The sequence below is a fragment of the Schistocerca serialis genome, chromosome 3 (assembly GCF_023864345.2).
Source record: "Schistocerca serialis cubense isolate TAMUIC-IGC-003099 chromosome 3, iqSchSeri2.2, whole genome shotgun sequence".
NCBI lineage: Eukaryota > Metazoa > Arthropoda > Insecta > Orthoptera > Acrididae > Schistocerca > Schistocerca serialis.
Window position 1 is genome coordinate 102,177,561 of NC_064640.1, and position 18,889 is coordinate 102,196,449.

The 18,889-nt window shown below is 40.1% G+C and overlaps 1 protein-coding gene across 1 annotated transcript in view; it reads right to left on the minus strand.

Annotated features, from left to right (window-relative positions):
- LOC126469770 (lysophospholipid acyltransferase 5) overlaps nt 1–18,889 on the minus strand; it is a 175,780-nt gene that overhangs the window by 47,555 nt on the left and 109,336 nt on the right. The gene's annotated exons all lie outside the window — the stretch shown is intronic.

Consider the following 18,889-nt stretch of genomic DNA (forward strand, 5'->3'; position numbering starts at 1 on the left):
AAGAGACGAAGCTAGCACTGGACTGGATTTGGTGGTGGTGGTGGTGGTGGTGGAGGTGGGGGGGGGGGGGGGGCAAAACTGTGGAAAAAAAGGTTGGGGGGGGGGGGGGCAAGTCCCAGCTATCTCCTGTTCTACTCCAGCACAACAGCAAGTTATGTATTTAGAAATTTCTGTGTTTGATTCACAGTTAATTCTTGAATTCTGTGACTGATTTTCTATTTAAGAGGTGTAATCTCATGTTTTTTAGCCATGAAGTGTAGATTCGGGCAGTCTGTAATACAGCTGTCATTTCTTTTGGACAGTCAGCTCCATAGCTCAGTAAGGCATCAGGCTACATTGGTGACACCTCAGGAGGGTAGGAAGTTGCATATTTAGCAGCAGGGTTTGAGCAGGGACAGGGAAGCAGCAGTTTGTTAGCTATCAGGAGTGTCAACATTAGGCATGTTATGGAGCCTCTTAAGGAAATAGCGTTCAGGGCTGTAAAGAAAACCAGCTTGCACTCAGTATATCATAGTTGCAGATTTTGGACCTGCATTATCAAGTGCCACCTGGGTAGCAGAGTACTTGTTGAGTAAACATGGCTTTTTTAAGGCTAGACATTAGTTTGAGGTACTCTGATGAACACTCACCACTCAACACACAAGACAGTGTTCAGAGTAAAGACACTTCGATTGCCAAAATTTTGTCAGCAAATTGTTGAAGTACTCGTAACAAAGTTCACAAATTTCCTGCTCTCCTAGAATTTTGTCACACTCAAATTATTGTTGGAACTGAGAGCTGGATGAAGCCCAAAGTAGAAAGCCTAGAAATATTTAACAAATCCTGAGACGTATATTGGAAAGACAGATTGGATGCAATAGGAGGGCAAGTATTCACTGCAGTCAATGAAAATATTGTTTCTATTGAAGTCAAATTTGAGTTTGACTGTGAAGTTACCTGGATGCATGTAACAGGTTTAGGTGAAATCAAGTTAACTGTTGAATGTTTCTACTGGCCTCCTGATTCCAGTATGATAGTCTTAGAGCCGTTCCAAGGAAGTCTAGGCTCAGTAGCACTGAAATATTGAGATCATGCAATATTGGTTGGAAGTAACAATAGCCTGCTGAGTATAGACTGGGTCATCTACGAATTCATTACAGGGGTAAGGACAGGCCATCTCGTGAAGTACTTTTGAGTATGTTTCCCGAAAAATGTCTTGCGCAGCTAGTTTGAGAACGCACACACAATGGAAATACTTTAGACCTTGCAGCTAAAGACAGGCCTGACCATATCGACGGTGTCAGTATAAAGGCAGGTATTAGTGATCATGATATTTAAGTGATGATGGTTACTAAAGTTAATAAATCAATCAAGAAGGCTAGGAAAGTATTTCTGTTGTCTGTTGTGAAGCCAAAATACAACTGTTTTGTGGATTGGCACACAGAATGTTACACTCTCAGTTGTCAAATGTATGGTATTTTTACCACAACATGTCTCAGGATTACATTATCCCATTATCAAGTGCTTAAAGCTTCTATGCCATCTGGCCCCACCAAAAGTAAAACCCCAGCAGCAAAAAACCACTGTCAAACACAAAACTCTTCCTAGAACATCTCTTGTTAGCATGTTATACTCTCAAGGTACAATCGTCAAATGGGTGTGTTTGCTGCTAGTACTTTACTTTTGATGGTGCCTAATAGCATAGAAGTTTTAAGCACCTGACAATGGAATAATGTAGATCTGAAACATGTTGGGTAAAAATATCACACATTTGACAAATGGTGGCGTAAAATTCTCTGTATCGAGAGCATTTTCACTAGACACAGCAGGTAAACAGTTACTAGAAATTCACTTAGGCAATGTTGACGGATTGCATATAGTGCTGTGGAGAAGTATGTACCGAGTAAGTTGATTAAGGACCAAAAACACCCACTGTGGTTAATAATCAAATTTGGAAAATCATGAAGAAGTGAAGACTGTTGCTATCTCAGTTCAAAAGAGAATGTGCAAGTGATGACAGGCAAAAATTAGTGGAGACTCATGTGTCTGTAAAAAGATCAATGCAGGAAGCATGAAAGATCTACCACCATCATACCTTAGCAAAAGATCTTCCTGAGAGCCCTATCTAAAATCGCTCAGCAGGTCAAAGGCTTCTATACAGTCACTCACTGACCAGTCTGGTGCAGCAACAGAGGATAGCAAAAGAAAAGCTGAAGTTTTACATTTTGGATTGAAGAAATCGCTCACACAGGAGGATCGTACAAACATACCTTCATTTGACCATCGCACATACTCCTGTATATGGAGGACATGGTAATAGGCAACCTTGGCATACAGATGCAACTGAAAGTGTTGGAAACAAATAAGTCACCACGTCCTGATGGAATCCCAATTCAGTTTCACAAAGAGAACTATATGGCACTGGCCCCTTAATTAGCTTGGATTTATCACTTATCTCTCGCCCAGCACAAGCGAATGGAAAAAGCACAGGTGACTCATGTATACAAGAAGCACAACAGGGCAGATCCACAAAGTTACAGACCAATATCATTTACATTGGTTTGCAGCAGAATACTTGAACATACCCTCAGTTTGAAGATAAGTAATTTCCTTGTGACGGTAAAGCTTCTGTTCACAAATCAGCAGTTTTAGAGGCAGATTCCATATTCCTAGATTTCCAAAAAACATTTGACATGGTACCCAAAACAGACTGTTAACAGAGGTATGAGCATTAGGGATAGGCTCCCAGATACGTAAGTGGTTCAAAAACTTCTTACGTAATAGAAGCCAGTACGTGTCCTCAACGGTGAGAGTTCATCAGAGACATGGGTATCATCAGGAGTGCCCCAGGGAAGTATCACAGGACTGCCATTATTCTCTAGATACATAAATGATGTAATGAACAGGGTGAGCAGCAACCTACGGTTGTTTGCTGATGATATTGTGGTGTATGGAAAGGTGTTGAAGATGAGTGACTGTAAGAGGATACAAGATGATCTACACAAAATTCCTAGTTGGTGTGATGACTAGCAGCTTGCTCTAGATGTAGCAAAATTAAGTTAATACAAATGAGACAGAAAAACAATGCCATAATGTTTTAATACAGCATTAGTAGTGTGGTGCTAGATGCAGTCGTGTTGATTACATATTTAGGCGTAACACTGCAAAGTGATATGAAATTGAACGAGCACGTATGAGTTGTAATAGAGAAGGGAAATGGTTGATGTCTGTTGAAGGTGAATGGTCAACTTCAATTTACTGGGAGAATTTTAGGCAGGTGTGGTTCATCCATAAAGGAGACCGCATACAGAACACTAGTGCAAGACATTCTCGAGTACTGCTCGAATGTTGGGGGTTTTGCACAAAGTCCAGTTAGAGGAAGACATTGAAGCAATTCAGAGTGGACTGCTAGATCTGTTACCAGTAGGTTTGTTCAACACACAACTATTATGTAGGTGCTTCAGGAACTCAAATGGGAATCCCTAGAGGGAAGACGATGTTTGCTTTGAGGAACATTATTCACAAAGTTTGGAGAACTAACACAGGAAGCTGACTGCACAATGATTCTACTGTTGCCAACATACATTTTGTGTAAGGACCATGAAAATAACATAAGAGAAATTAGGCCCCTTTTGTGGAGGCATATAGATATAAAATTTTCCCTTACTATATTTGTGAGTGGAACAGTATAGGAAACGACTAGTGGTGGTACAAGGAATGATCTACCACACACTGTACAGTGTCTTCCAGAGTATGTATTTAGAAGAATATGATAAAATCAGTTACTATCCCCATCACTTTCTTTCTGCCCCAGTTGTGAAGCCAAAATGTTAATTTATTTGATATATATGTTTAGCCAATTCTTCAAAAGACATGCGAGTGCTGATCTACTTAAAACACCTTCCTTAATAATTCATGGAGATGTTTGCAGATCAAACCCTGCTTTACAGGAAGCATAAAACACCAAACTTGCCATTAGCTAAAACAATAGCAAAAGCACAACAAAACTGAGTTTTTAGTTCTTGGCAAACAAATAAAACATTCTTAACTATAAAAAGGTATGCTAATGCCAGTACAGTGTAAGCACTGTTTATTGGTCTGTCATCCCATGATACAAAAGTCATGTGCTGTACAAGCCTGCCCTGTAAGAGGTATAGTAAGGGTACTTACTTTTGATTCACTGCCTGGGATGCAATAATGCACAGCCAGGCTGATTCTTTCAGTAACTGTATACCATGCTTTATGTTTGGGAACAAAAATGCTTGACACAAAATCAGGGCTGTAAAATGGGCGGAACAGTCATTCCTGGACCTACTGAGGAATTTTGATGCTTATCGCTGTGAGATACAGGAACTGTCACCATGCTCTATGACAGTAGGCATGTTGTGTCTAATCCCTGCTTCAACCTGAATACACGGATAGAGAAATTGACTCGGTAACACTATCAATGGTGAGCATACAAACATGTTATTAATGAAAGTCCCCTGCCACATTTTCTGTCTCTATGCAAAGGCTAATCTCAAGAACTATGGCATGGATTTTGATACAGTTTTCACCAACAGACAGACTTATTCAGGAGGAAGGTTTGCATAGGTAATTTATTACCGCTAAACGAGAGGAGTCATCTGGCCATAGTTAATCAGTGCTCCCATTGTGAAGTCGGGGCAGGTCACAACTTATTCATCAGCAGGATGAGAACCAGAAGCTGCTACTCAACACCCTCTAACCACTTCTCCAAAGCTTACTACAGACACAAGCAACACAGTAATTGCCAGTTTTTCCTTCCTTGGATGACGCTGTAGAGGATTGAGAAGCCAATGAATCAAGACTACTGAAGCATTTACACACATTCAAGGTAACTGATGCCAGCCTCATAAAATCTTTGTTTTTGTCTTCATCAAAACATGACATTTACAGACTACTGAGCAAATTGGACCCCTTACCTAAGCCTTCAGAGCTCATCTTTTCAAATATTCATTTGTTGCTGACTAAATATTACCAGTGGCATATCCATGCAATTTCCTCCTGGGTAGCATTTTACCCATGCAAGAAACAGCCAAACCAGACTCATCAAGAATGGGCCTCAGAGTTGGAAGGCTTAGGGCAAAAACGTTATTTTGTTACCCCTAAAGTAAGGAAACATATCTACAACTACATGATTACTCTGCAATTCACATTTAAGTGCTTGGCAGAGGGTTCATCGAACCACAATCATACTATCTCTCTACCGTTCCACTCCCGAACAGTGCGCGGTAAAAACGAACACCTAAACCTTTCTGTTCGAGCACTGATTTCTCTTATTTTATTTTGATGATCATTCCTACATATGTAGGTTCGGAAGAGAAAGTTGCAGAAGAAATGATCAGGGACATGATCATCTGGGGTACTCCATCAGGGATTTCCAGCAGGAGGCACTTCAACTCGAAGAACCATCATTAGGACTTAGCACAAAGCTTTGAAGTGACCAAAGCAACAGGCAAGAGAAACTGGAGTCGAGGATCAACATAGCAGCTATAATATCCACGACAGCAGCCAAAGGCCACACTAGTGGGGATTTAGATGTAGCAACAGTACAGGTGGGATGCTGTACTATTAACCAAAAACGTCCTCCACCCCACTCAAGCTGATCAAACTGGTCTTTGGTACCGAAACAACTGCCATCATGTCTGGATTGTTTTAAGAAACATCAACATGAAGGCTGTCCTGACAGATGGGCCTACTGCCAAAACTGTTCTATCAACTGCCATTTAGCTTCTGTATGTCCTAAGTCCTGTTAGGCAAGACAGCCTCCTGCACAACAGATGGATGTTGGTCACTGTCACTGTCGACCATCAAGAGACCTCCAATAAGCTTTTCGAACTGTGCGCAGAGCTAGAGACAGTTTGCTGGGATTCTCAGGACCTGTTCACCCCAGAATTTGATACCGCAAAGGATTTTGACATGCATATAACACTGAAACACAATAGACAGCCTCGATACTTCTGAGCACACACCATTCCTTTAGCTCTCAGAGACCAAGTAAAGGAAGAATTGGATCGCCTAACTGCAATTGGAGTTCTGGAACCTATTCTTTCTAGTCAATGGGCTACCTCATTAGTCACAGTGTGAAAACCATCAGAGACGATCTGCCGGTGTGACAATTTCAAAGTAACTTTCAACGCCAAATCAGAGACTGAGACATATCCTATTCTGAAGCCGGAAGAATTACTGTCGAAATTAAAAAGTGGAAACTTCTTCTCTAAAATAGACCTAGCAGATGCATATCTCCAACATCCCCTTGATGCAGAATCTCAACAGCTGCTTACACTTAAAATGCCGCACAGGCTTTATTATTTGAAATGCCTAATGTTTGGTACAGCAAGTGCACCTGCTATTTTCCAATAGTTTTTGCAACTATTAGTACGAAAAGTGGATGGATGCATTAACTATTTACATAACATCATTGTAACAGGGAGGACAATGGGCAATACCTTCGCAGTCTGAAATCTTTATTCAGCATGTTAAAGGAGGCTGGCCTAAAATGCAGAAAAGAAAAATGTTTTTTTCAGCCTGACATTCAGTAAGTCGGCCACATCATTTCCAGCTTGGGCATTTGTTCTCTGGATAAACATGTCGAAGCCATAATCACACTTCCCAGACCAACAATGCTTCTGCAACTTCGTTCCTTTCTGGAAAAGATATTGTATTACTGAAAGTCCTTACCTGCAGTAGCAACAGAAACTGCCCCCTTGTCTCAGTTATGCAAAAAAGTGGACACCAGCTTGCGAGCGCACCTTCTACAGGTTGAAATCCCAGTTGTTAATGGCCCTGTGCCCTGCACATATTGATCCAACAAAGCAGACAGTTAATGCAGTGGCTGCATCTGATACAGGCGTTGGAGCAGTCCTGGCACACAGGGAGGCTGTGAGCATACAAGCTGTGTGGGGAGATAAGAGCGGCAGTTCTCTGCCACAGAGTACATGGCTGGCAGTTGCTATGGGGTCGTGGTGAGCAGCTAGCGATCATGCGGCTTCGGAAAATCCCGAGCGGAAGCTTGGTGGGGGAGTGTATGGCCATGTTTGTGCACTTGGAGGAATTTACATGCCAGAAAAAAATTGATAAAAAACAGAACTAAGAGTGACACAGAGGTGAGAGTTGGCACTCATGAACAGAAAAACATGTAAAGCTAAATTATCTACACACACCACAAAAATATATAATAGTTTAAAAGTTACTGTTGTCTTAAAAATTGTAAATTTATGAAAGGTCAAAAGCTAATATCTCAGCAATGCTTTAGCCGATTAATATGAACAAACTGTTTATGGGTGCAGCTTGTAGAGCTGCATTGAGCAATCATAGCCGATTTAAAGAGACGAAGCTGGCAGCAGCATTCTAAAGTTTAAAGAGATAGGTGAGCAATTAAGAATGTATTTTTACTTGTTTATTTATGTTCAGTATCAAAAGCCCCGGGGAAAGCAAAATCATGCCACAAGAACGTTATTTGTGAAAAAACGGTGGCAGATACAAAAAATTGGACTTTTTAACTGTTTGATCAATATACTGAAGGCTATTCATGGAAAAATAGAAATAAACTACTTGTTCAAATTATAAATCAATGTGAGTACCTCAATATTTAAAATTTCACTGCAATAACTGTCTGCATTTTTTAAATTTTATTTTATTTCAGCTTGAAAACTGAGTTTACCACAGATGTGAGCTGGCACCGTATGAGGAAAAATGTAGCCAAACATTGAGAATAGCCACATCTCAGGGGCCGCTCAATTAAGCTGAGTGTTGAGTTTAACAAATATATACATTTTTGTCCATAGCTTGTGGGGGCTCGATCCAACTATTCAATCTAAACTAAATTTTTTAGCAAAAATCAGAGAACAGCACCAACATCAACCATACAAATATTTTCGTTATTTTCAGCAAATTTTTACAGTGCATAGTGCCCAGTACCATTGTAAGGCAGATGGCTTTGAGCACCCTGTGGCCTATGCATAGAAAACAGTGACTGACACCCAACATGCTGGCCATCATATTCGCATTAAAAAATTTCACATTTTTGTTTATGGCATAAAGTTTCACCTTGCCATGGACCACAAACCACTGATCTCCTTATTCAGTCCAACAACAAAGATTCCAGACACCACCTCCAGTGCTGGGCTTTATTTTTGATGCACTACCAGTATGAGATTCACTTCTGCAACATGACTGAGCATGTCAATGCTGGTGTCCTCTTCCACCTTCCATGGGGACCTGACTCAGAGTTCGACAAAGAAGAAATTCTGCACTTTTACATTGATGAAGAAGCAGAAGCTGTCATAGATTCTTTTCCCATTACCAGCTCCAGGGTTGCAGTTGCAATGGTAATGACAAAATACTCCAAGTCTGAAGTCACATACTTCATGGATGGCCCGAATGCAAACTCCCACGGCTTTTGCGGCATTCTGTCAGTTCTTTAATACCTGCCTTCAGCTCATGTTGATCAATGTAGTAATTCTACTCATTTCTGATGAGGGACACCCACGAGTAGTCATTCCTTATTCTTTACATCAGCATGTCCTGCAACTATTGCACTAAGGTCACTGAGGGGTATCCCAAACTAAATTTCTGGGTCGCAGATTCACTTATTGGCCAGGCATGAACCAGGAGATCGAATGACTCACCTAAACACATCCATCCTGCTAGAGCCAGCAATCAAGCAGCCCCATGACATTCATTTACTTCTTGGTCACCATGTGCTCGTCCTTGGGAGTGGGCACAAATTAATTTTGCTGGGCCAGTGTTTAACGCAATGTTCTTGATATTGGTTGATGCTTACTCCCAATTTCCACACATAGTACATGCAATGCTACATCAACCACCAACACCATCACAGCCTAAGAAAAAGTTTTTGAGATTGAAGGTCTGCCAGAAGTGCTTGTAATTGACAATGGTCCCCAATTCTGTAGTGAGGAGTCTCATGGTTTCTGTGCCCAACATAGCACTTGCCACATTCCACTGTCCCTCTTCCATCCACAGTCCAATGCAGAATCCAAGAGGATGGTCTGCACTTTCAAAACCCAGATGAAGAAATATCTCCAGGATCACTCCACTGATGCATTGGTGACTACTTTTTTTTTTTTTTTTTAGCAGTTACAGGTCCACACCCATCGGAGACAAAAGTCCTGCAAAAGTTCTGCCGTCAGACACCTTGGTGTGGACGAAAGGATTTGGCCAGCAACCAGCCCGGATTCTGGGAACAACAAACCAGCACCACCAGGGCCGGAAGGGCTTCGGGGTGCCAGTTCCGGACTGGGAGGGCCTGCTACATGCCAATCAACTTCATCCCAGACTAGTTTCCCAACAGTTTCTTCCGTTCCCCTCTCTGCACCATCATTACCAGTCAACTAGTTCCCATCCTACCCCAGGCCACCCAGCTAGTGCAACACTAGACATATACATGGTTTCTGCCCACAGCCAGCTGACCAAAACCACACCCCCAATAAGAGCGATTTACCCCCGACATCGCCCAGCCCCAGAGGCTACCCTTCCCAGACTACAAGATGTCCCCTGGTCAGCAACCACGAGTAATCCTAGATGGAGATGAAGACATGCCACTGGCTCCACCTGCTCTGCTGCCAGGTCCACTCCACACAATCTTTGACCCCCCCCCCCCCCCCTCCCCACACCAGGGCGTTTTTGTCCATATGCTCCTGTGCCCTGAGCCACCAACACCGCTGAGGACTTAGAGGAGAACCCCATGCATATGGCGCTTATTCACAGCAGATGCTTCCCCGTTTCCCCAAGGGGGAAGGGGTGGGGTATCAACCACTATTAAAACCCCGCACTGAGAAGCGGCGCTCTCCATCATGTGCAGCTGAGAAACGCATTGTTGGCTGCACTTCTCCATGAGCAGCCTACTGATAACATCGCAGCGAACCCAGCCACTGACTCCATTAACTATGGAGCCTTATTTAACACTGCTACTGACGTCTACAAGCCAGTTCCCACCGTGCTATGTCCTACTCCGCAACTCGAAAGTGCTATGCTGTGGTGGACCTGCTATTCGATGTTGATCTGGCTGCTGTCTGGACTTAGAATCCGAATGCTATACTGCAACTTGGACTTAACCGTTCACTGGGCTTATTATGTCAATGAACTTGTGAATTCGACCGGAATTCTGCACTTCACTTGTGCTTCCAGGACATATTGGTATAATCACTATCAATTTATATAATTTTCCACGAAGTGTTCATCTACAACTTGGTGCTTGGTAACAGAATTATCTGTACCAACATTGTGTCAATAAACCATAGAATGGTGATATATTTATTGTGTTATTTGTAGCTATAACAGATATCTGCTCAGTAACAAGTCCATCAGGGACATTCCAACCCTTCTAAAGCAGCCCAAGTCAACTGTTGGCAATGTGATAGTGAAGTGGAAATGGGAAGGAACAGCCACAGGTAAACCAAGACCAGGCAGACCTCATGGACTGATGGGCAGGGACTATCTAGCATCACAGAGGCTGGTTTTAAAAGAATCAATTGCAATCAGTGGAAGGAATCACATATGAGTTCCCTAGTGCTAGCAGCACTCCAACCAGCACAATGGCTGTGCATAAGAACTTAAAAACGATGGGGTATAATTCCACTGAACAGTGGATAACTGGAAACGAGTGATGAATCATGCTACATCCTGCGGTAATCCAGTAGAAGGGTCTGGGTTTGGTGAATGCCTTGGGAAAGTTACCTATCATCATCATGAGTAGTGGCAGCAGTCTCTCTAAAGAAAAATCTATAGAAACAGCAACTACTGCACAATACTTGTAAATGAAGCAAAGGACCATAGACAGAGAGATGCTAAATAAAACATGTTTGGCTGTCAAAAGGGCAATGTGTAAACTCTTCAACTATTACTGTAACAGAATCTTTAGTTTTTTAATCAGTTCTTGGACATTATCATAGCTTTAGTTTAAATCTATGATGAGATGCAATGCTGTACTATCTGTACTTCTCTTACCAGTACAACATAAAAGTATACACTGATACAAAATGAGAAGATTGAACATAATCAGGTGTCTGTTATAAAAGCAAGCTTATGGCTACATACACTAATAGTTTTACAAGAGAACATTACAATCCGAAATCTTCTACTGAAAACAAGTATTTATTTACTATTGAATGCTTTATTTTATTCTTTAAGGCATTTAAATTAGCTCTCTTAAAATCAGATGGTAGTCTATTGTTTAAAAAAAGTGAATGCCCCTATTGTATGTGGACTGCAGTCTGCAGCCTTTTTATTACAGTTATGTTCCAGACTTAGTTTCAGAAACATTATTGCTTGTAGGATGTACATAGAATAGATGGTAAGTATATTATACTTTCTGAAAATATCTCTGCAAGGCTTTCTCTTGTTTACCATAACTACCATCCTTATTGCCTTTTTTGCAGTCTAGACAACCTGTCCATATAGAGTGGTGGTGCCCCACACCACATCTCAATATCATACTGTAAATGTGGGTTTATCACTGTAATATACACTGCCTGACAGGCCAGTGGAGTATCCATAAGACATAGTCAGATGTCAATGTAACTTGTACATGTACACATGTATACACCATCAGTTGGTATGTACGAGGTGATACCCAAAAAAACAGGAATAACATAGCTGTGGGCGGAGCTTGTGTAGTACACATTTCTGCCACTAGGCGTGTATAGCACAATTCATTGCCAGGTCAGTGCCAGCTGCGTTGTTGACAGGACTTGTTCTGTTCATCTGTAGCGATTGATTTTGCTGACGCTGTTTTGTTCTTGTTTCATTTTTTATGATGGCAAGTTTAAGGGAACAATGTGCAGCTGTGAAATTTTGTTTTCTACTTGATAAAAATGCTGCTGAAACTGTTTTAATGTTGGAAACAGCTTACCAAGATGAAGCTATGGGGAAAAAAATCAAGTGTACAAGTGGTTTGCTCCATTTCAAAATGGCGATCATCGATTGATGGCAAACCTCGTTCAGGACGTCCATCAACTGCCTGAAACATTCAGAGTTTTTTCCTCCATGTCAGACCGCCAATCAAACCTTTTATTTTGAAGTTTTAAGAAGATTGCGCAACACTGTTCGTCAAAGAAGATCTGATTTGTGGCAGACAGGAGACTGGTTCTTCCACCACAACAACACACTTGAAAAGGGGCATGAAAGGACATTGATTTGACAATACTGAAGAAGTCACAGACCAGCAGCAGCCAGGCTAGGTAATTACCGTCCCACGCATAGGCTGCCATTAACACCAAACAACAAATGGCTGCATTTGAAGAGGTGCCATGATGAGGAAGCATGAACAGCTGATGAAGGGAATCGTCTTGTGTTCAGTGATAGAGCATAGTTCTGCACTACTCAAGATGATGGTCATCTGTAAGTGCAGCAAAGACCTGGGGAGAGATCCCCTTCTTCCAAAATTTTGGAAGATGCACAGTGGTGTTACTCCTATAATCATGGTGTTTACAGCCATCACATATGACTTCAGGTACTGGCTGATAGTGATTGAGGAAGCTCAAACGATGCAACAGGATGTCACAAATATCCCGTGTCAGCATGTGTTACCTCTCATAAGATGGTATCGTAACGCCATTTTTTAAATAGGAAAATGCTTGCCCACATAGGCACATGTCTCTGTGAATGGTCTATGTGATTTAGAGGTACTCTCTTGGCCAGCAACATCACTAGATCTGTCCCCGACAGAACATGTTTTGGGACAGCTCGGATGTCAACTCTGTCCCAGTGTCAGTATCCAGGATATCAAAGACCAGTTACAACAACTGTGGGCCAGCTTGCCTCAGGAGAGGATACAACAATTTTATAATACTCTTCCCAACTGCAAGTGCATGCATCCAGATCAGAGGAGGTGCATCAGCATACTGATAAGTGCACTCATACTGCCAAGTTCTCTGTAAAAATTGACTCGATTATGTAATCACTGTAATACTATCACATACACTCTCAACCCTTGAAGTTTCATTTCATTGATTTCATTTTTTACTCCCCTTCTGTACCCTTAACTTCTTTTTGTCAGAGAGTGTATTTGCCTTAAGGTTTCAAGGTTTAGGATAGCTCACACCCATTTTAGTACGCACATATTTGCACTAACTTTCTTACAAACATGATCTATATGCTCCTTTCATGACAGGTGTTTGTCCACAAATGTTAAAAAATGTTTATTTGTATAGTTGAGTGTCAAGGAAGTGTAAATTGAGTAATATTTATATTTAGATTATAGTTAAGCATGGCTTGCATTGTCACTGTCTTCTCCTTATTTCCATGTAGTTTATTTGGATTGAGGTAAGTAGACAGAATACTGTAACTGATTTCACTACTGTCGGCAGCATTTTGTGTATCATTGCCCCAGCTGATAAAGTATGTTTCAGCCGCATAGCTTATGATGTTGGAATTTTGGGGATCCATTAAATCACTAATATCCAAGAAATAAAAAAGGGACTTAATACACTTCCTTGATGTATCCCACACTGATGTAAACTGTAGACTGATTTAGTTGTTAACACCTATTCATTCCTTTTATGAGTTAACACATTACTTTTTGTCTGTGAAATGGGACTAAGTAGTTTTAAGGCTACTCTCTCGTCCCCTATTCTTGTAGTTTATGCAGTAAAGTGGTATGTTCACAGAATCGAAAGCTTTGCCAATATCAGGGTAAGCACCTGTACAAATTTTCCAGTTTATGTAATTAATGATATTGGTCTGTAGTTTTTTTGTCAGTTTTTATTCCTTTTTTATACAGCAATATAATCTCATATAAATATTTCAACAGGTCAGATAATTCTCGTGTATTAGAGGCTTAACTTATTCTCTTCTTCATTTCTTTAGCACGTCATTTAAAAAAAGTTTTAGGTCAAAGTTTTGAGATGACTGCTCTCAGTAATGCCATGGATGAACATAACTGGAGATGATTGATTGAGATGCACATTTCTGAGTTTTAAGATTAGTCAAAGGGTCCCTTCATTTCCAGTAGTTTTTATTTGGCCAAAAAACTGTAATTCATTACACATGAAGTATCTTTCATGTTATTTCTCTGCTCAGTGATTTCAGGAGGGAACTTCTCACATTTATAATTTATAGCTTTCTTTAGTTCTTTTACTACAACAAATCCTTCATTTAGTTTTATTTAACAGCTTACAGAACTACTTCCACTTAACATTCAGTTGCATTGTAGACTGTTTCTCATTTTTCATCCGCTAATGCACTCTTAAGTTTATCAAGATTATATTTTACTTTTACATATAAACAAATCACTTTTTCTTGTCTGTGCTTTTCCTACATTAATTTATATACTACAGCAAGGGCTCTGTGGCCAGTTATTACCACCTTAGTACAACTAGGTCACTCGGTTTTTTGCACTTCTGAGTTACAGGACACTTGCCTACATGATGTGCTCTATTCAATGCTACAAATGGATATACCATAGGATTTACTGTTGGGACACAATGCATTTCAACAAATAGGTAAGTGTTAAACCAGTGAGTATTTCTGTGCTACAAATAGATATCTTGGGTTGGCCAATTTTGCCTTAAAACAAAATGCCAATGATGAAAGAACTATAATGCTAGAAGTAGGTATCATGAGCTATCTAGTTGTAACACTTAACCAGTGTACAACGCTGAGATATTTATGTAGCCTATGTGTCTATGAAAGGTTGTCAACAATGTTTGCTGAGCACTGTTTTCCCCCATTCTTTAAATGTTTTTTAAGTTTGTGTTGTAAAGAGTGAAGAAATCAGTCACCTTTGTTTGATTTCGGAGCTCTCTTATAGTATCAATTTTTAGTTATGAGTTCCAGAGGGCAGACAATGTTGGAAGCTCTTCTAAAAGGAATTTAGAGTCTCATACTGCATGTAATTTCTTCTGAAGTACCTTGATTTTGAAATCATATTTCTACTCTCTCTCTCTGTGTGTTTGATATTCTGTAGATACTAAGTGGAAACAATAAAAATTATGCTTTTAATTTATTGTGATGTTTGTTAAACTGAATAGTAAGGAATGTTTTAAATATAAAATAGACAATATATTAAAACAGATTTCTGTTCTTCTGTAGGTAGCAATGGTTCTTTGCATGTCCTGAGGGGAAAACCACCCTAATCAGCCACTTTTCCTTCCACTTTGCTTGCCAGTGACAACAGTCTTAATTCAGATTCACCACATTTCCCCTCCTATTTCAGAATAACAACTGTCATCTGATGATGAATCAGATGATGAGCCACAAAGATGAGTGAGTGTTAGTTTGAAGCATTTAAAGCCAACTGATGCTAACAAAGTAGAACACGAGCCATTGAAAAGAGCAATTGAAGACAACATTATTGGTCTGCAGCCTTTTAAAGAACAGAATTTAGAAAGCATAAAAGGTAAACCTTAAAGAACAAGCTGGAATAGAAAAAAATTAAAAAATCAGGAACAGTGGTCTAGAAATGTTTCCAAAATCGGACGGCAGCACAGAGAATCATATACTTCATCCAGGAAAGCGCATGTTCCTGTAATATGCATGAAAGAGCCATGTCAAAATGACTGAAGAATGAAGTGTTAGAAAAAGTTCACACATGCAGAAAGGCTGAGCATTTTTGAAATACAGAGACATATGGGAGAAAGAGAGCCTTTCCCACAGCAATACAGAAATAATCTTTAAAAAGACATGAACACAAGCGAATTCAAACAGTTACTTCACTGTTACCTTCTACTTACAATGAAGAATACAATGAATTCAATTCAGTAAGACCATGTTTTTGAATACACTTGGAATCTGTAAATGTGCTACATATATAATGATGAAGGAAAGAACATCCAAAAACACATATGAAGAAGACAAAAGAGGCCATTATGTAAAAAGTCACTTCTCTAGAACTCTTGGATAGTGTGAGGAATCACAGTGAAAGCTTTACAGTAGCTGAATCCCACTATTGTCATTCTGGGACAAAAAGAAAATTCTTAAGTCCACCACTTAATATCACACTCACGTATGGTACAATTCGGCACATACAGAAAATGGGCTTAACGGAGCCAAACCCCATTTTTATGGGAAAATATTTTCATACAAGTACAACCTTAGTTTGAATCACCCCAAAAAAGACAAGTGCCATCTACGCACAGCCTACACTACCTCTGGGGTCTATGAAGATGAACTTAAGCCTAATTATAAGGCTCACATTTTAGCAAAAGACAGGGCTTGAGACGAGAATAAACAAGACACGAAGCGAGCACAAAACTTAGATAGAGCTTTTGTAAGCCTCAACTTTGATCTTGAGCATGTTTTGCTGGCAAAAACTGACACCACCAGGATACCAATTCACCATGGGATACCAATTCGATTCTACACAGAGTACGTGAAAGAACTTGACCCCCTTCTAACAGCCGTGTACTGCAAGTCTCTAGAGAAACGGAAGGTTCCAAATGACTGGAAAAGAGCACAGGTAGTTCCAGTTTTCAAGAAGGGTCGTCGGGCAGATGCACAAAGCTATAGGCCTATATCTCTGACATCGATCTGTTGTAGAATTTTAGAACATGTTTTTTGCTCGCATATCATGTCATTTCTGGAAACCCAGAATCTACTCTGTAGGAATCAACATGGATTCCGGAAACAGCAATCGTGTGAGACCCAACTCGCTTTATTTGTTCATGGGACCCAGTAAATGTTAGATACAGGCTTCCAGGTAGATGCCATTTTCCTTGAGTTCCGAAAGGTGTTTGATACAGTTCCGCACTGTCGCCTGATAAACAAAGTAAGAGACTACGGAATATCAGACCAGCAGTGCGGCTGGATTGAAGAGTTTTTAGCAAACAGAACACAGCATGTTGTTCTCAATGGAGAGACGTCTACAGACATTAAAGTAAACTCTGGTGTGTCACAGGGGAGAGTTATGGGACCATTGCTTTTCACAATATATATATAAACGACCTAGTAGATAGTGTCGGAAGTTCCATGTAGCTTTTCGCAGATGATGCTGTAGTACACAGAGAAGTTGCAGCATTAGAAAATTGCAGTGAAATGCAGGAAGATCTGCAGTGGATAGGCACTTGGTGCAGGGCATGGCAACCGATCCTAACTTAGACAAATGTAATGTATTGCAAATACATAGAAAGAAGGATCCTTTATTGTATGATTATACGAGGGCTATCCACAAAGTACATTACATTTTGAAATTAAAAATAAATAAAGTATTGGAAATTTTTTTTATTATATACAGATGAAAGGCACACTTAAATATTACTTTTCTACATAGTTGCCATTTAAATTAAGGCACTTATCGTAGCGATGGACGAGCTTGGAAATTCCTTCATCGTAAAATTCGGCCGCCTGCGCCTTCAACCACGTGGCGACTGTATTTTGGGATAAAAAACTATTGTGAGCCATCTTAGAATATTTCTCTAGTGTTGGTACCCTTCCTAAACAGCATATACAGGTGATAGCAATCATATATAAAGAAGGACAGCATGGATGGTGTCAGGTTTGTCATGGAGATGCAGAAAAATCTGAACTTGCCAACATTTGAATATAAATGCCAACTAATCCACAAATGCCTAATTGCAAGTTTTCGAGAACCAGTATAATGTAAGGAATCTACAAATGTACCACAACCCTCAGTGTACTGCTCCCTTTGAGGCCACGCAGATGTGATTAACGTAATTACAGTGCACACAGAAGCATTTAAGCAGTCATTCTTCGCACGTTCCATCCAGAAATGGAACGAGAAGGATCTTAAAATGTGGTACAATGGAGAGCACTTCACAGTGATTTGCACAGTAAATGTGGAAGTGGAACCAAGTGCCATCTTTCAAGACAACATGTTAATTAATGTTCTCTTAGAGTTATTAAGTGATGAATAAAATACCTATACTGCCAAAATACATGTAATGTTCATCTTTCTGATTTAAAATTAAAGCATCACGCTCAGTTTTGTCCCAAGGGTGAGCTGACTAGGTAACCAAGATGCCCAAACTTAGTGGTTTGAAGTTATCATTTAATTTTGAGAATTGCATCAGTGAGGATTTCTATTATTATGAACATTTAATCAGTCTCAAGTCTTCTGGTCTTGTGGATATCTTCATCCATACAGACAGCAGAGTCAGCATTAGTTATAGTTGAAGATGGACTGATCAAATTTGGTCACACATACCTACTCTGCCTTCCTGCAAACATATTTTATTCCCATCTGACCATCAGCAAAGGCATTACACTCTCACCGCACACAGTAATATGCTTTCTTTGAATCATAGACAACTGCTCGCTCGACAAATGATCTGTAACCAAAGACTGGAAAGTTTTATAGATCACATCAACATTCAAGAAATGCAGTAGGAGTAACCAAATAAATTACATGTCCATATCATTAACACTGATATGCAGCTGGATTTTGGAACATATACTGTATTTGAACATTATGAATTACCTCAAAGAGAATGGTCTATTGACAACAGTCAACACGGATTTAGAACATACCGTTCTTGTGAAACACAACTAGCTCTCTACTCACACAAAGTGCTGAGTGTTATTGACAAAGGATTTCAGACTGATCTCATATTTCTACATTTCCAGAAGGCTTTTGACACTGTACCCCACAAGCGGCTTGTAGTCAAATTGCGTGCTTATGGAATATCGTCTCAGTTATGCGACTGGATTCGTGGTTTCCTATCAAAGATCTCACAGTTTGAAGTAAGTGGTGGAAAGTCATTGAGGCAAATGGAAGTAATTTCTGACATTCCTCAAGGTAGAGTTATAGGCCTTTTGCTGTTCTTTATATAAACAATTTAGGAGACAATGTGAGTAGCCATGTTATGTTGTTTGCAGACGATGCTGTTGTTTATCGTCTAGTAAAGTCATAAAAAGACCAAAACAAATTGCAAAATTATTTTGAAATAAAATCTGTATGATGCAAAAATTGGCA